Genomic DNA, 17,070 nt, shown 5'->3' with positions numbered 1-17,070 from the left:
GTGGCTAGAGCCTCCATTTTTGCACTCAGGTCTAAGTCTCATGGCCCTCTATTAGAATCCAGAGTTTTGGGAAGTTTGGAGAAACTTAATTTTTCGCCCGAAAAAAAAAAATGTAAGGGGTACCACTGTCGTTTTTTTTTTGGGCCGAATTTTTGAGTTTCGATATCTCAGCTCTGGAAGGGGCTAGAGCCTCCATTTTTGCACACAGGTCTAAGTATTATGGCCCTCTATAAGAATCCAGAGTTTTGGGAAGTTTGGAGAAACGTAATTTTTCGCCCGAAAAAAAAAAACGTAAGGGGTACCACTGTCGTTTTTTTTTTTTCGGGCCGAATTTATGAGTTTCGATATCTCAGCTCTGGAAGGGGCTAGAGCCTCCATTTTTGCACTCAGGTCTAAGTCTCATGGCCCTCTATCAGAATCCAGAGTTTTGGGAAGATTGGAGAAACTTAATTTTTCGCCCGAAAAAAAAAACGTAAGGGGTACCACTGTCGTTTTTTTTTTTGGGCCGAATTTTTGAGTTTCGATATCTCAGCTTTGGAAGGGGCTAGAGCCTCCATTTTTGCACTCAGGTCTAAGTCTCATGTGCCTCTATCAGAATCCAGAGTTTTGGGAAGATTGGAGAAACGTAATTTTTCGCCCAAAAAAAAAAATGTAAGGGGTACCACTGTCGTTTTTTTTTTCGGGCCGAATTTTTGAGTTTCGATATCTCAGCTCTGGAAGGGGCTAGAGCCTCCATTTTTGCACACAGGTCTAAGTATCATGGCCCTCTATCAGAATCCAGAGTTTTGGGAAGATTGGAGAAACTTAATTTTTCGCCCGAAAAAAAAAACGTAAGGGGTACCACTGTCGTTTTTTTTTTCGGGCCGAATTTTTGAGTTTCGATATCTCAGCTCTGGAAGGGGCTAGAGCCTCCATTTTTGCACACAGGTCTAAGTATTATGGCCCTCTATTAGAATCCAGAGTTTTGGGAAGTTTGGAGAAACTTAATTTTTCGCCCGAAAAAAAAAATGTAAGGGGTACCACTGTCGTTTTTTTTTTTGGGCCGAATTTTTGAGTTTCGATATCTCAGCTCTGGAAGGGGCTAGAGCCTCCATTTTTGCACACAGGTCTAAGTATTATGGCCCTCTATCAGAATCCAGAGTTTTGGGAAGTTTGGAGAAACTTAATTTTTCGCCCGAAAAAAAAAAACGTAATGGGTACCACTGTCGTTTTTTTTTTTTCGGGCCGAATTTATGAGTTTCGATATCTCAGCTCTGGAAGGGGCTAGAGCCTCCATTTTTGCACTCAGGTCTAAGTCTCATGGCCCTCTATCAGAATCCAGAGTTTTGGGAAGATTGGAGAAACTTAATTTTTCGCCCGAAAAAAAAAACGTAAGGGGTACCACTGTCGTTTTTTTTTTGGGCCGAATTTTTGAGTTTCGATATCTCAGCTTTGGAAGGGGCTAGAGCCTCCATTTTTGCACTCAGGTCTAAGTCTCATGTGCCTCTATCAGAATCCAGAGTTTTGGGAAGATTGGAGAAACGTAATTTTTCGCCCAAAAAAAAAAATGTAAGGGGTACCACTGTCGTTTTTTTTTTCGGGCCGAATTTTTGAGTTTCGATATCTCAGCTCTGGAAGGGGCTAGAGCCTCCATTTTTGCACACAGGTCTAAGTATCATGGCCCTCTATCAGAATCCAGAGTTTTGGGAAGATTGGAGAAACTTAATTTTTCGCCCGAAAAAAAAAACGTAAGGGGTAACACTGTCGTTTTTTTTTTGGGCCGAATTTTTGAGTTTCGATATCTCAGCTCTGGAAGGGGCTAGAGCCTCAATTTTTGCACTCAGGTCTAAGTCTCATGGCCCTCTATCAGAATCCAGAGTTTTGGGAAGTTTGGAGAAACTTAATTTTTCGCCCGAAAAAAAAAATGTAAGGGGTACCACTGTCGTTTTTTTTTTGGGCCGAATTTTTGAATTTCGATATCTCAGCTCTGGAAGGGGCTAGAGCCTCCATTTTTGCACACAGGTCTAAGTATTATGGCCCTCTATCAGAATCCAGAGTTTTGGGAAGTTTGGAGAAACGTAATTTTTCGCCCGAAAAAAAAAAACGTAAGGGGTACCACTGTCGTTTTTTTTTTCGGGCCGAATTTATGAGTTTCGATATCTCAGCTCTGGAAGGGGCTAGAGCCTCCATTTTTGCACTCAGGTCTAAGTCTCATGTCCCTCTATCAGAATCCAGAGTTTTGGGAAGATTGGAGAAACTTAATTTTTCGCCCGAAAAAAAAAACGTAAGGGGTACCACTGTCGTTTTTTTTTTTTCGGGCCGAATTTATGAGTTTCGATATCTCAGCTCTGGAAGGGGCTAGAGCCTCCATTTTTGCACTCAGGTCTAAGTCTCATGGCCCTCTATCAGAATCCAGAGTTTTGGGAAGATTGGAGAAACTTAATTTTTCGCCCGGAAAAAAAAAAAACGTAAGGGGTACCACTGTTGTTGTTTTTTCGGGCCGAATTTTTGAGTTTCGATATCTCAGCTCTGGAAAGGACTAGAGTCTCCATTTTTGCACTCAGGTCTAAGTCTCATGGCCCTCTATCAGAATCCAGAGTTTTGGGAAGATTGGAGAAACTTAATTTTTCGCCCGAAAAAAAAAACGTAAGGGCTACCACTGTCGTTTTTTTTTTTTGGGCCGAATTTTTCAGTTTCGATATCTCAGCTCTGGAAGGGGCTAGAGCCTCCATTTTTGCACTCAGGTCTAAGTCTCATGGCCCTCTATCAGAATCCAGAGTTTTGGGAAGTTTGGAGAAACTTAATTTTTCGCCCGAAAAAAAAAAACGTAAGGGGTAACACTGTCGTTTTTTTTTGGGCCGAATTTTTGAGTTTCGATATCTCAGCTCTGGAAGGGGCTAGAGCCTCCATTTTTGCACTCAGGTCTAAGTCTCATGGCCCTCTATCAGAATCCAGAGTTTTGGGAAGTTTGGAGAAACTTAATTTTTCGCCCGAAAAAAAAAATGTAAGGGGTAGCACTGTCGTTTTTTTTTTGGGCCGAATTTTTGAGTTTCGATATCTCAGCTCTGGAAGGGGCTAGAGCCTCCATTTTTGCACACAGGTCTAAGTATTATGGCCCTCTATCAGAATCCAGAGTTTTGGGAAGTTTGGAGAAACGTAATTTTTCGCCCGAAAAAGAAAAAACGTAAGGGGTACCACTGTCGTTTTTTTTTTTCGGGCCGAATTTATGAGTTTCGATATCTCAGCTCTGGAAGGGGCTAGAGCCTCCATTTTTGCACTCAGGTCTAAGTCTCATGGCCCTCTATCAGAATCCAGAGTTTTGGGAAGATTGGAGAAACTTAATTTTTCGCCCGAAAAAAAAAACGTAAGGGGTACCACTGTCGTTTTTTTTTTTCGGGCCGAATTTATGAGTTTCGATATCTCAGCTCTGGAAGGGGCTAGAGCCTCCATTTTTGCACTCAGGTCTAAGTCTCATGGCCCTCTATCAGAATCCAGAGTTTTGGGAAGATTGGAGAAACTTAATTTTTCGCCCGGAAAAAAAAAAAACGTAAGGGGTACCACTGTTGTTTTTTTTTCGGGCCGAATTTTTGAGTTTCGATATCTCAGCTCTGGAAAGGACTAGAGTCTCCATTTTTGCACTCAGGTCTAAGTCTCATGGCCCTCTATCAGAATCCAGAGTTTTGGGAAGATTGGAGAAACTTAATTTTTCGCCCGAAAAAAAAAACGTAAGGGGTACCACTGTCGTTTTTTTTTTTTGGGCCGAATTTTTCAGTTTCGATATCTCAGCTCTGGAAGGGGCTAGAGCCTCCATTTTTGCACTCAGGTCTAAGTCTCATGGCCCTCTATCAGAATCCAGAGTTTTGGGAAGATTGGAGAAACTTAATTTTTTGCCCGAAAAAAAAAACGTAAGGGGTACCACTGTCGTTTTTTTTTTGGGCCGAATTTTTGAGTTTCGATATCTCAGCTCTGGAAGGGGCTAGAGCCTCCATTTTTGCACACAGGTCTAAGTATTATGGCACTCTATCAGAATCCAGAGTTTTGGGAAGTTTGGAGAAACGTAATTTTTCGCCCGAAAAAAAAAAAACGTAAGGGGTACCACTGTCGTTTTTTTTTTTCGGGCCGAATTTATGAGTTTCGATATCTCAGCTCTGGAAGGGGCTAGAGCCTCCATTTTTGCACTCAGGTCTAAGTCTCATGGCCCTCTATCAGAATCCAGAGTTTTGGGAAGATTGGAGAAACTTAATTTTTCGCCCGAAAAAAAAAACGTAAGGGGTACCACTGTCGTTTTTTTTTTCGGGCCGAATTTATGAGTTTCGATATCTCAGCTCTGGAAGGGGCTAGAGCCTACATTTTTGCACTCAGGTCTAAGTCTCATGGCCCTCTATCAGAATCCAGAGTTTTGGGAAGATTGGAGAAACTTAATTTTTCGCCCGGAAAAAAAAAAACGTAAGGGGTACCACTGTTGTTGTTTTTTTCGGGCCGAATTTTTGAGTTTCGATATCTCAGCTCTGGAAAGGACTAGAGTCTCCATTTTTGCACTCAGGTCTAAGTCTCATGGCCCTCTATCAGAATCCAGAGTTTTGGGAAGATTGGAGAAACTTAATTTTTCGCCCGAAAAAAAAAACGTAAGGGGTACCACTGTCGTTTTTTTTTTTTGGGCCGAATTTTTCAGTTTCGATATCTCAGCTCTGGAAGGGGCTAGAGCCTCCATTTTTGCACTCAGGTCTAAGTCTCATGGCCCTCTATCAGAATCCAGAGTTTTGGGAAGATTGGAGAAACTTAATTTTTTGCCCGAAAAAAAAAACGTAAGGGGTACCACTGTCGTTTTTTTTTTGGGCCGAATTTTTGAGTTTCGATATCTCAGCTCTGGAAGGGGCTAGAGCCTCCATTTTTGCACTCAGGTCTAAGTCTCATGGCCCTCTATCAGAATCCAGAGTTTTGGGAAGTTTGGAGAAACTTAATTTTTCGCCCGAAAAAAAAAAAACGTAAGGGGTACCACTGTCGTTTTTTTTTTTTCGGGCCGAATTTATGAGTTTCGATATCTCAGCTCTGGAAGGGGCTAGAGCCTCCATTTTTGCACTCAGGTCCAAGTCTCATGGCCCTCTATCAGAATCCAGAGTTTTGGGAAGTTTGGAGAAACTTAATTTTTCGCCCGAAAAAAAAAACGTAAGGGGTACCACTGTCGTTTTTTTTTTTTGGGCCGAATTTTTGAGTTTCGATATCTCAGCTCTGGAAGGGGCTAGAGCCTCCATTTTTGCACTCAGGTCTAAGTCTCATGGCCCTCTATCAGAATCCAGAGTTTTGGGAAGATTGGAGGAACTTAATTTTTCGCCCGAAAAAAACAAAACGTAAGGGGTACCACTGTCGTTTTTTTTTTTTCGGGCCGAATTTTTTAGTTTCGATATCTCAGCTTTGGAAGGGGCTAGAGCCTCAATTTTTGCACTCAGGTCTAAGTCTCATGTCCCTCTATCAGAATCCAGAGTTTTGGGAAGTTTGGAGAAACTTAATTTTTCGCCCGAAAAAAAAAAAAACGTAAGGGGTACCACTGTCGTTTTTTTTTTTTGGGCCGAATTTTTGAGTTTCGATATCTCAGCTCTCGAAGGGGCTAGAGCCTCCATTTTTGCACCCAGGTCTAAGTCTCATGGCCCTCTATCAGAATCCAGAGTTTTGGGAAGATTGGAGAAAATTAATTTTTCGCCCGGAAAAAAAAAAAAAATGTAAGGGGTACCACTGTCTTTTTTTTTTTCGGGCCGAACTTATGAGTTTCGATATCTCAGCTCTGGAAGGGGCTAGAGCCTCCATTTTTGCACTCAGATCTAAGTCTCATGGCCCTCTATCAGAATCCAGAGTTTTGGGAAGATTGGAGAAACTTAATTTTTCGCCCGAAAAAAAAAACGTAAGGGGTACCACTGTCGTTTTTTTTTTTTCGGGCCGAATTTATGAGTTTCGATATCTCAGCTCTGGAAGGGGCTAGAGCCTCCATTTTTGCACTCAGGTCTAAGTCTCATGGCCCTCTATCAGAATCCAGAGTTTTGGGAAGATTGGAGAAACTTAATTTTTCGCCCGGAAAAAAAAAAAACGTAAGGGGTACCACTGTTGTTGTTTTTTTCGGGCCGAATTTTTGAGTTTCGATATCTCAGCTCTGGAAAGGACTAGAGTCTCCATTTTTGCACTCAGGTCTAAATCTCATGGCCCTCTATCAGAATCCAGAGTTTTGGGAAGATTGGAGAAACTTAATTTTTCGCCCGAAAAAAAAAACGTAAGGGGTACCACTGTCGTTTTTTTTTTTTTGGGCCGAATTTTTCAGTTTCGATATCTCAGCTCTGGAAGGGGCTAGAGCCTCCATTTTTGCACTCAGGTCTAAGTCTCATGTCCCTCTATCAGAATCCAGAGTTTTGGGAAGATTGGAGAAACTTAATTTTTCGCCCGAAAAAAAAAACGTAAGGGGTACCACTGTCGTTTTTTTTTTTTTCGGGCCGAATTTATGAGTTTCGATATCTCAGCTCTGGAAGGGGCTAGAGCCTCCATTTTTGCACTCAGGTCTAAGTCTCATGGCCCTCTATCAGAATCCAGAGTTTTGGGAAGATTGGAGAAACTTAATTTTTCGCCCGGGAAAAAAAAAACGTAAGGGGTACCACTGTTGTTGTTTTTTCGGGCCGAATTTTTGAGTTTCGATATCTCAGCTCTGGAAAGGACTAGAGTCTCCATTTTTGCACTCAGGTCTAAGTCTCATGGCCCTCTATCAGAATCCAGAGTTTTGGGAAGTTTGGAGAAACTTAATTTTTCGCCCGAAAAAAAAAAACGTAAGGGGTACCACTGTCGTTTTTTTTTTCGGGCCGAATTTATGAGTTTCGATATCTCAGCTCTGGAAGGGGCTAGAGCCTCCATTTTTGCACTCAGGTCCAAGTCTCATGGCCCTCTATCAGAATCCAGAGTTTTGGGAAGATTGGAGAAACGTAATTTTTCGCCCAAAAAAAAAAATGTAAGGGGTACCACTGTCGTTTTTTTTTTCGGGCCGAATTTTTGAGTTTCGATATCTCAGCTCTGGAAGGGGCTAGAGCCTCCATTTTTGCACTCAGGTCTAAGTCTCATGGCCCTCTATCAGAATCCAGAGTTTTGGGAAGATTGGAGAAACTTAATTTTTCGCCCGGAAAAAAAAAAAACGTAAGGGGTACCACTGTTGTTGTTTTTTCGGGCCGAATTTTTGAGTTTCGATATCTCAGCTCTGGAAAGGACTAAAGTCTCCATTTTTGCACTCAGGTCTAAGTCTCATGGCCCTCTATCAGAATCCAGAGTTTTGGGAAGATTGGAGAAACTTAATTTTTCGCCCGAAAAAAAAAACGTAAGGGGTACCACTGTCGTTTTTTTTTTTTTGGGCCGAATTTTTCAGTTTCGATATCTCAGCTCTGGAAGGGGCTAGAGCCTCCATTTTTGCACTCAGGTCTAAGTCTCATGTCCCTCTATCAGAATCCAGAGTTTTGGGAAGATTGGAGAAACTTAATTTTTCGCCCGAAAAAAAAAACGTAAGGGGTACCACTGTCGTTTTTTTTTTTTCGGGCCGAATTTATGAGTTTCGATATCTCAGCTCTGGAAGGGGCTAGAGCCTCCATTTTTGCACTCAGGTCTAAGTCTCATGGCCCTCTATCAGAATCCAGAGTTTTGGGAAGATTGGAGAAACGTAATTTTTCGCCCAAAAAAAAAAATGTAAGGGGTACCACTGTCGTTTTTTTTTTCGGGCCGAATTTTTGAGTTTCGATATCTCAGCTCTGGAAGGGGCTAGAGCCTCCATTTTTGCACTCAGGTCTAAGTCTCATGGCCCTCTATCAGAATCCAGAGTTTTGGGAAGATTGGAGAAACTTAATTTTTCGCCCGGAAAAAAAAAAACGTAAGGGGTACCACTGTTGTTGTTTTTTCGGGCCGAATTTTTGAGTTTCGATATCTCAGCTCTGGAAAGGACTAAAGTCTCCATTTTTGCACTCAGGTCTAAGTCTCATGGCCCTCTATCAGAATCCAGAGTTTTGGGAAGATTGGAGAAACTTAATTTTTCGCCCGGAAAAAAAAAAACGTAAGGGCTACCACTGTCGTTTTTTTTTTTTGGGCCGAATTTTTCAGTTTCGATATCTCAGCTCTGGAAGGGGCTAGAGCCTCCATTTTTGCACTCAGGTCTAAGTCTCATGGCCCTCTATCAGAATCCAGAGTTTTGGGAAGTTTGGAGAAACTTAATTTTTCGCCCGAAAAAAAAAAACGTAAGGGGTACCACTGTCGTTTTTTTTTTTTCGGGCCGAATTTATGAGTTTCGATATCTCAGCTCTGGAAGGGGCTAGAGCCTCCATTTTTGCACTCAGGTCTAAGTCTCATGACCCTCTATCAGAATCCAGAGTTTTGGGAAGATTGGAGAAACTTAATTTTTCGCCCGAAAAAAAAAACGTAAGGGGTACCACTATCGTTTTTTTTTTTTCGGGCCGAATTTATGAGTTTCGATATCTCAGCTCTGGAAGGGGCTAGAGCCTCCATTTTTGCACTCAGGTCTAAGTCTCATGGCCCTCTATCAGAATCCAGAGTTTTGGGAAGATTGGAGAAACTTAATTTTTCGCCCGGAAAAAAAAAAAACGTAAGGGGTACCACTGTTGTTTTTTTTTCGGGCCGAATTTTTGAGTTTCGATATCTCAGCTCTGGAAAGGACTAGAGTCTCCATTTTTGCACTCAGGTCTAAGTCTCATGGCCCTCTATCAGAATCCAGAGTTTTGGGAAGATTGGAGAAACTTAATTTTTCGCCCGAAAAAAAAACGTAAGGGGTACCACTGTGGTTTTTTTTTTTTTGGGCCGAATTTTTCAGTTTCGATATCTCAGCTCTGGAAGGGGCTAGAGCCTCCATTTTTGCACTCAGGTCTAAGTCTCATGGCCCTCTATCAGAATCCAGAGTTTTGGGAAGTTTGGAGAAACTTAATTTTTCGCCCGAAAAAAAAAACGTAAGGGGTACCACTGTCGTTTTTTTTTTGGGCCGAATTTTTGAGTTTCGATATCTCAGCTCTGGAAGGGGCTAGAGCCTCCATTTTTGCACTCAGGTCTAAGTCTCATGGCCCTCTATCAGAATCCAGAGTTTTGGGAAGATTGGAGAAACTTAATTTTTCGCCCGAAAAAAAAAAACGTAAGGGGTACCACTGTCGTTTTTTTTTTTTGGGCCGAATTTTTGAGTTTCGATATCTCAGCTCTGGAAGGGGCTAGAGCCTCCATTTTTGCACTCAGGTCTAAGTCTCATGTCCCTCTATCAGAATCCAGAGTTTTGGGAAGATTGGAGGAACTTAATTTTTCGCCCGAAAAAAACAAAACGTAAGGGGTACCACTGTCGTTTTTTTTTTCGGGCCGAATTTTTTAGTTTCGATATCTCAGCTTTGGAAGGGGCTAGAGCCTCAATTTTTGCACTCAGGTCTAAGTCTCATGTCCCTCTATCAGAATCCAGAGTTTTGGGAAGTTTGGAGAAACTTAATTTTTCGCCCGAAAAAAAAAAAAAACGTAAGGGGTACCACTGTCGTTTTTTTTTTCGGGCCGAATTTTTGAGTTTCGATATCTCAGCTCTCGAAGGGGCTAGAGCCTCCATTTTTGCACCCAGGTCTAAGTCTCATGGCCCTCTATCAGAATCCAGAGTTTTGGGAAGATTGGAGAAAATTAATTTTTCGCCCGGAAAAAAAAAAAAATGTAAGGGGTACCACTGTCTTTTTTTTTTCGGGCCGAATTTATGAGTTTCGATATCTCAGCTCTGGAAGGGGCTAGAGCCTCCATTTTTGCACTCAGGTCTAAGTCTCATGGCCCTCTATCAGAATCCAGAGTTTTGGGAAGATTGGAGAAACGTAATTTTTCGCCCAAAAAAAAAATGTAAGGGGTACCACTGTCGTTTTTTTTTTCGGGCCGAATGTTTGAGTTTCGATATCTCAGCTCTGGAAGGGGCTAGAGCCTCCATTTTTGCACACAGGTCTAAGTATCATGGCCCTCTATCAGAATCCAGAGTTTTGGTAAGATTGGAGAAACTTAATTTTTCGCCCGAAAAAAAAAAAACTTAAGGGGTACCACTGTCGTTTTTTTTTTCGGGCCGAATTTTTTAGTTTCGATATCTCAGCTCTGGAAGGGGCTAGAGCCTCCATTTTTGCACTCAGGTCTAAGTCTCATGTCCCTCTATCAGAATCCAGAGTTTTGGGAAGATTGGAGGAACTTAATTTTTCGCCCGAAAAAAACAAAACGTAAGGGGTACAACTGTAGTTTTTTTTTTTTTTTCGGGCCGAATTTTTTAGTTTCGATATCTCAGCTTTGGAAGGGGCTAGAGCCTCCATTTTTGCACTCAGGTCTAAGTCTCATGTGCCTCTATCAGAATCCAGAGTTTTGGGAAGATTGGAGAAACTTAATTTTTCGCCCGAAAAAAAAAAAACGTAAGGGGTACCACTGTCGTTTTTTTTTTCGGGCCGAATTTTTGAGTTTCGATATCTCAGCTCTGGAATGGGCTAGAGCCTCCATTTTTGCACTCAGGTCTAAGTCTCATGGCCCTCTATCAGAATCCAGAGTTTTGGGAAGATTGGAGAAACTTAATTTTTCGCCCGAAAAAAAAAACGTAAGGGGTAACACTGTCGTTTTTTTTTTGGGCCGAATTTTTGAGTTTCGATATCTCAGCTCTGGAAGGGGCTAGAGCCTCAATTTTTGCACTCAGGTTTAAGTCTCATGGCCCTCTATCAGAATCCAGAGTTTTGGGAAGTTTGGAGAAACTTAATTTTTCGCCCGAAAAAAAAAATGTAAGGGGTACCACTGTCGTTTTTTTTTTTGGGCCGAATTTTTGAATTTCGATATCTCAGCTCTGGAAGGGGCTAGAGCCTCCATTTTTGCACACAGGTCTAAGTATTATGGCCCTCTATCAGAATCCAGAGTTTTGGGAAGTTTGGAGAAACGTAATTTTTCGCCCGAAAAAAAAAAAACGTAAGGGGTACCACTGTCGTTTTTTTTTTTTTTCGGGCCGAATTTATGAGTTTCGATATCTCAGCTCTGGAAGGGGCTAGAGCCTCCATTTTTGCACTCAGGTCTAAGTCTCATGGCCCTCTATCAGAATCCAGAGTTTTGGGAAGATTGGAGAAACTTAATTTTTCGCCCGGAAAAAAAAAAAAAACGTAAGGGGTACCACTTTTTTTTTTTTTCGGGCCGAATTTTTGAGTTTCGATATCTCAGCTCTGGAAAGGACTAGAGTCTCCATTTTTGCACTCAGGTCTAAGTCTCATGGCCCTCTATCAGAATCCAGAGTTTTGGGAAGATTGGAGAAACTTAATTTTTCGCCCGAAAAAAAAAAAACGTAAGGGGTACCACTGTCGTTTTTTTTTTTTCGGGCCGAATTTTTGAGTTTCGATATCTCAGCTCTGGAAGGGGCTAGAGCCTCCATTTTTGCACTCAGGTCCAAGTCTCATGGCCCTCTATCAGAATCCAGAGTTTTGGGAAGATTGGAGAAACGTAATTTTTCGCCCAAAAAAAAAAATGTAAGGGGTACCACTGTCGTTTTTTTTTTCGTGCCGAATTTTTGAGTTTCGATATCTCAGCTCTGGAAGGGGCTAGAGCCTCCATTTTTGCACACAGGTCTAAGTATCATGGCCCTCTATCAGAATCCAGAGTTTTGGGAAGATTGGAGAAACTTAATTTTTCGCCCGAAAAAAAAAAACGTAAGGGGTACCACTGTCGTTTTTTTTTTCGGGCCGAATTTTTGAGTTTCGATATCTCAGCTCTGGAAGGGGCTAGAGCCTCCATTTTTGCACGCAGGTCTAAGTCTCATGGCCCTCTATCAGAATCCAGAGTTTTGGGAAGATTGGAGAAACTTAATTTTTCGCCCGAAAAAAAACCCGTAAGGGGTAACACTGTCGTTTTTTTTGGGCCGAATTTTTGAGTTTCGATATCTCAGCTCTGGAAGGGGCTAGAGCCTCCATTTTTGCACTCAGGTCTAAGTCTCATGGCCCTCTATTAGAATCCAGAGTTTTGGGAAGTTTGGAGAAACTTAATTTTTCGCCCGAAAAAAAAAAATGTAAGGGGTACCACTGTCGTTTTTTTTTTGGGCCGAATTTTTGAGTTTCGATATCTCAGCTCTGGAAGGGGCTAGAGCCTCCATTTTTGCACACAGGTCTAAGTATTATGGCCCTCTATCAGAATCCAGAGTTTTGGGAAGTTTGGAGAAACGTAATTTTTCGCCCGAAAAAAAAAAAACGTAAGGGGTACCACTGTCGTTTTTTTTTTTTTCGGGCCGAATTTATGAGTTTCGATATCTCAGCTCTGGAAGGGGCTAGAGCCTCCATTTTTGCACTCAGGTCTAAGTCTCATGGCCCTCTATCAGAATCCAGAGTTTTGGGAAGATTGGAGAAACTTAATTTTTCGCCCGAAAAAAAAAACGTAAGGGGTACCACTGTCGTTTTTTTTTTTGGGCCGAATTTTTGAGTTTCGATATCTCAGCTTTGGAAGGGGCTAGAGCCTCCATTTTTGCACTCAGGTCTAAGTCTCATGTGCCTCTATCAGAATCCAGAGTTTTGGGAAGATTGGAGAAACGTAATTTTTCGCCCAAAAAAAAAAATGTAAGGGGTACCACTGTCGTTTTTTTTTTTCGGGCCGAATTTTTGAGTTTCGATATCTCAGCTCTGGAAGGGGCTAGAGCCTCCATTTTTGCACACAGGTCTAAGTATCATGGCCCTCTATCAGAATCCAGAGTTTTGGGAAGATTGGAGAAACTTAATTTTTCGCCCGAAAAAAAAAAACGTAAGGGGTACCACTGTCGTTTTTTTTTTCGGGCCGAATTTTTGAGTTTCGATATCTCAGCTCTGGAAGGGGCTAGAGCCTCCATTTTTGCACACAGGTCTAAGTATTATGGCCCTCTATCAGAATCCAGAGTTTTGGGAAGTTTGGAGAAACGTAATTTTTCGCCCGAAAAAAAAAAAACGTAAGGGGTACCACTGTCGTTTTTTTTTTTCGGGCCGAATTTATGAGTTTCGATATCTCAGCTCTGGAAGGGGCTAGAGCCTCCATTTTTGCACTCAGGTCTAAGTCTCATGTCCCTCTATCAGAATCCAGAGTTTTGGGAAGATTGGAGAAACGTAATTTTTCGCCCGAAAAAAAAAAACGTAAGGGGTACCACTGTCGTTTTTTTTTTTTTCGGGCCGAATTTATGAGTTTCGATATCTCAGCTCTGGAAAGGACTAGAGCCTCCATTTTTGCACTCAGGTCCAAGTCTCATGGCCCTCTATCAGAATCCAGAGTTTTGGGAAGATTGGAGAAACGTAATTTTTCGCCCAAAAAAAAAATGTAAGGGGTACCGCTGTCGTTTTTTTTTTCGTGCCGAATTTTTGAGTTTCGATATCTCAGCTCTGGAAGGGGCTAGAGCCTCCATTTTTGCACACAGGTCTAAGTATCATGGCCCTCTATCAGAATCCAGAGTTTTGGGAAGATTGGAGAAACTTAATTTTTCGCCCGAAAAAAAAAAACGTAAGGGGTACCACTGTCGTTTTTTTTTTCGGGCCGAATTTTTGAGTTTCGATATCTCAGCTCTGGAAGGGGCTAGAGCCTCCATTTTTGCACTCAGGTCTAAGTCTCATGGCCCTCTATCAGAATCCAGAGTTTTGGGAAGATTGGAGAAACTTAATTTTTCGCCCGAAAAAAAACCCGTAAGGGGTAACACTGTCGTTTTTTTTGGGCCGAATTTTTGAGTTTCGATATCTCAGCTCTGGAAGGGGCTAGAGCCTCCATTTTTGCACTCAGGTCTAAGTCTCATGGCCCTCTATTAGAATCCAGAGTTTTGGGAAGTTTGGAGAAACTTAATTTTTCGCCCGAAAAAAAAAATGTAAGGGGTACCACTGTCGTTTTTTTTTTTGGGCCGAATTTTTGAGTTTCGATATCTCAGCTCTGGAAGGGGCTAGAGCCTCCATTTTTGCACACAGGTCTAAGTATTATGGCCCTCTATCAGAATCCAGAGTTTTGGGAAGTTTGGAGAAACTTAATTTTTCGCCCGAAAAAAAAAAACGTAAGGGGTACCACTGTCGTTTTTTTTTTTTCGGGCCGAATTTATGAGTTTCGATATCTCAGCTCTGGAAGGGGCTAGAGCCTCCATTTTTGCACTCAGGTCTAAGTCTCATGGCCCTCTATCAGAATCCAGAGTTTTGGGAAGATTGGAGAAACTTAATTTTTCGCCCGAAAAAAAAAAACGTAAGGGGTACCACTGTCGTTTTTTTTTTGGGCCGAATTTTTGAGTTTCGATATCTCAGCTTTGGAAGGGGCTAGAGCCTCCATTTTTGCACTCAGGTCTAAGTCTCATGTGCCTCTATCAGAATCCAGAGTTTTGGGAAGATTGGAGAAACGTAATTTTTCGCCCAAAAAAAAAAATGTAAGGGGTACCACTGTCGTTTTTTTTTTCGGGCCGAATTTTTGAGTTTCGATATCTCAGCTCTGGAAGGGGCTAGAGCCTCCATTTTTGCACACAGGTCTAAGTATCATGGCCCTCTATCAGAATCCAGAGTTTTGGGAAGATTGGAGAAACTTAATTTTTCGCCCGAAAAAAAAAACGTAAGGGGTACCACTGTCGTTTTTTTTTTCGGGCCGAATTTTTGAGTTTCGATATCTCAGCTCTGGAATGGGCTAGAGCCTCCATTTTTGCACTCAGGTCTAAGTCTCATGGCCCTCTATCAGAATCCAGAGTTTTGGGAAGATTGGAGAAACTTAATTTTTCGCCCGAAAAAAAAAACGTAAGGGGTAACACTGTCGTTTTTTTTTTGGGCCGAATTTTTGAGTTTCGATATCTCAGCTCTGGAAGGGGCTAGAGCCTCAATTTTTGCACTCAGGTCTAAGTCTCATGGCCCTCTATCAGAATCCAGAGTTTTGGGAAGTTTGGAGAAACTTAATTTTTCGCCCGAAAAAAAAAATGTAAGGGGTACCACTGTCGTTTTTTTTTTTGGGCCGAATTTTTGAATTTCGATATCTCAGCTCTGGAAGGGGCTAGAGCCTCCATTTTTGCACACAGGTCTAAGTATTATGGCCCTCTATCAGAATCCAGAGTTTTGGGAAGTTTGGAGAAAAGTAATTTTTCGCCCGAAAAAAAAAAACGTAAGGGGTACCACTGTCGTTTTTTTTTTCGGGCCGAATTTATGAGTTTCGATATCTCAGCTCTGGAAGGGGCTAGAGCCTCCATTTTTGCACTCAGGTCTAAGTCTCATGTCCCTCTATCAGAATCCAGAGTTTTGGGAAGATTGGAGAAACTTAATTTTTCGCCCGAAAAAAAAAACGTAAGGGGTACCACTGTCGTTTTTTTTTTTTCGGGCCGAATTTATGAGTTTCGATATCTCAGCTCTGGAAGGGGCTAGAGCCTCCATTTTTGCACTCAGGTCTAAGTCTCATGGCCCTCTATCAGAATCCAGAGTTTTGGGAAGATTGGAGAAACTTAATTTTTCGCCCGGAAAAAAAAAAAAACGTAAGGGGTACCACTGTTGTTGTTTTTTCGGGCCGAATTTTTGAGTTTCGATATCTCAGCTCTGGAAAGGACTAGAGTCTCCATTTTTGCACTCAGGTCTAAGTCTCATGGCCCTCTATCAGAATCCAGAGTTTTGGGAAGATTGGAGAAACTTAATTTTTCGCCCGAAAAAAAAAACGTAAGGGCTACCACTGTCGTTTTTTTTTTTTGGGCCGAATTTTTCAGTTTCGATATCTCAGCTCTGGAAGGGGCTAGAGCCTCCATTTTTGCACTCAGGTCTAAGTCTCATGGCCCTCTATCAGAATCCAGAGTTTTGGGAAGTTTGGAGAAACTTAATTTTTCGCCCGAAAAAAAAAAACGTAAGGGGTAACACTGTCGTTTTTTTTTGGGCCGAATTTTTGAGTTTCGATATCTCAGCTCTGGAAGGGGCTAGAGCCTCCATTTTTGCACTCAGGTCTAAGTCTCATGGCCCTCTATCAGAATCCAGAGTTTTGGGAAGTTTGGAGAAACTTAATTTTTCGCCCGAAAAAAAAAATGTAAGGGGTAGCACTGTCGTTTTTTTTTTGGGCCGAATTTTTGAGTTTCGATATCTCAGCTCTGGAAGGGGCTAGAGCCTCCATTTTTGCACACAGGTCTAAGTATTATGGCCCTCTATCAGAATCCAGAGTTTTGGGAAGTTTGGAGAAACGTAATTTTTCGCCCGAAAAAAAAAAACGTAAGGGGTACCACTGTCGTTTTTTTTTTTCGGGCCGAATTTATGAGTTTCGATATCTCAGCTCTGGAAGGGGCTAGAGCCTCCATTTTTGCACTCAGGTCTAAGTCTCATGGCCCTCTATCAGAATCCAGAGTTTTGGGAAGATTGGAGAAACTTAATTTTTCGCCCGAAAAAAAAAACGTAAGGGGTACCACTGTCGTTTTTTTTTTTCGGGCCGAATTTATGAGTTTCGATATCTCAGCTCTGGAAGGGGCTAGAGCCTCCATTTTTGCACTCAGGTCTAAGTCTCATGGCCCTCTATCAGAATCCAGAGTTTTGGGAAGATTGGAGAAACTTAATTTTTCGCCCGGAAAAAAAAAAAACGTAAGGGGTACCACTGTTGTTTTTTTTTCGGGCCGAATTTTTGAGTTTCGATATCTCAGCTCTGGAAAGGACTAGAGTCTCCATTTTTGCACTCAGGTCTAAGTCTCATGGCCCTCTATCAGAATCCAGAGTTTTGTGAAGATTGGAGAAACTTAATTTTTCGCCCGAAAAAAAAAACGTAAGGGGTACCACTGTCGTTTTTTTTTTTTGGGCCGAATTTTTCAGTTTCGATATCTCAGCTCTGGAAGGGGCTAGAGCCTCCATTTTTGCACTCAGGTCTAAGTCTCATGGCCCTCTATCAGAATCCAGAGTTTTGGGAAGATTGGAGAAACTTAATTTTTTGCCCGAAAAAAAAAACGTAAGGGGTACCACTGTCGTTTTTTTTTTGGGCCGAATTTTTGAGTTTCGATATCTCAGCTCTGGAAGGGGCTAGAGCCTCCATTTTTGCACACAGGTCTAAGTATTATGGCACTCTATCAGAATCCAGAGTTTTGGGAAGTTTGGAGAAACGTAATTTTTCGCCCGAAAAAAAAAAACGTAAGGGGTACCA

This window comes from Pimephales promelas, chromosome 7 (assembly GCF_988280905.1).
Source record: "Pimephales promelas chromosome 7, fPimPro1.hap1.1, whole genome shotgun sequence".
NCBI classification, from domain to species: domain Eukaryota; kingdom Metazoa; phylum Chordata; class Actinopteri; order Cypriniformes; family Leuciscidae; genus Pimephales; species Pimephales promelas.
Note: the sequence above shows the minus strand (reverse complement) of the source record.